Source organism: Cebus imitator, unplaced genomic scaffold, assembly GCF_001604975.1.
Source record: "Cebus imitator isolate Cc_AM_T3 unplaced genomic scaffold, Cebus_imitator-1.0 Scaffold267, whole genome shotgun sequence".
NCBI lineage: Eukaryota > Metazoa > Chordata > Mammalia > Primates > Cebidae > Cebus > Cebus imitator.
In genome coordinates this window covers 2,979,605-2,980,537 of record NW_016107582.1, presented here as the reverse complement: position 1 = coordinate 2,980,537, position 933 = coordinate 2,979,605, and positions in this window count along the sequence as shown.

Here is a 933-nt window from a genome sequence, read left to right as displayed (position 1 = left end):
GGCCTCCCAAAGTGCTGGGATTATAGGCGTGAGCCACCGCGCCCGGCCTATCTCACTTTAAATTTATGGCCACACGTATCTATTGTGCCTACAGCATTGCTGTGTCTGCCTATCCTGCTTTCTTTGCTAAGAAGACTGTATAATCTCCTTTCGACATGAGATTTGTTGAGGAAAAAAGAGAGAAAAAAAGAAAGAAGACTAATCCCTTTTCCTTCTAGACTCTTAACTATTAAAAAAAAAAAATTAGTTAATTTTTGTTTTAGAGATGGGATCTTGCTGTGTCAGGCAGTCTTCCCACCTTGGCTTCCCAAGTGTTGGGATTGCAGGCGTGAGCCACTGTGCCAGGCATGTTTGTTTGTTTATATATTGATTTAAGTATTGCACATAGTCCTTTTATTCTCTGCAGCGAAAATGATTCCTACTTGCAGACCCACTTCTTTTTTTTTTTTTTTTAAGCCAACTGTTTCATCTATGTTATGGCTTCTTGTCTATTTAAGGATTTTGCTTCTGGGTTATCTTCTATAGTATTGGTTTTCTTTGTTTGTTTTATTTTTATTTGATTTAGACCTGCACATCCCCTATATTAATCTGTTTTTCCTGCTGAATCATTTTTCTAAGCATACGAACATGCTGTAACTCTTAATTCTCTGACTTCAGTAGGGATGGCAAAAGGAAAAATCCAAAAACATCTCAATTCTCACACACATCTTTCCTTTTAGTTTATAAAAAAATTTGTCAGAAAGAATTGCTCATATTGAGTATCTCTACCCTCTAAGATTCCATTTTTTTCCCCCAACTCTTTTCCAGGTTGGCTCTTTTCCATTCCCACCAACTAAAATCACTCTTGTCACTGTTCTCAACCCTTAAATTATTCTACCTTTCATCAGCATTTGACACAGGTGATTAATCAGTTCCTCTTTTTGGAAAAAACTT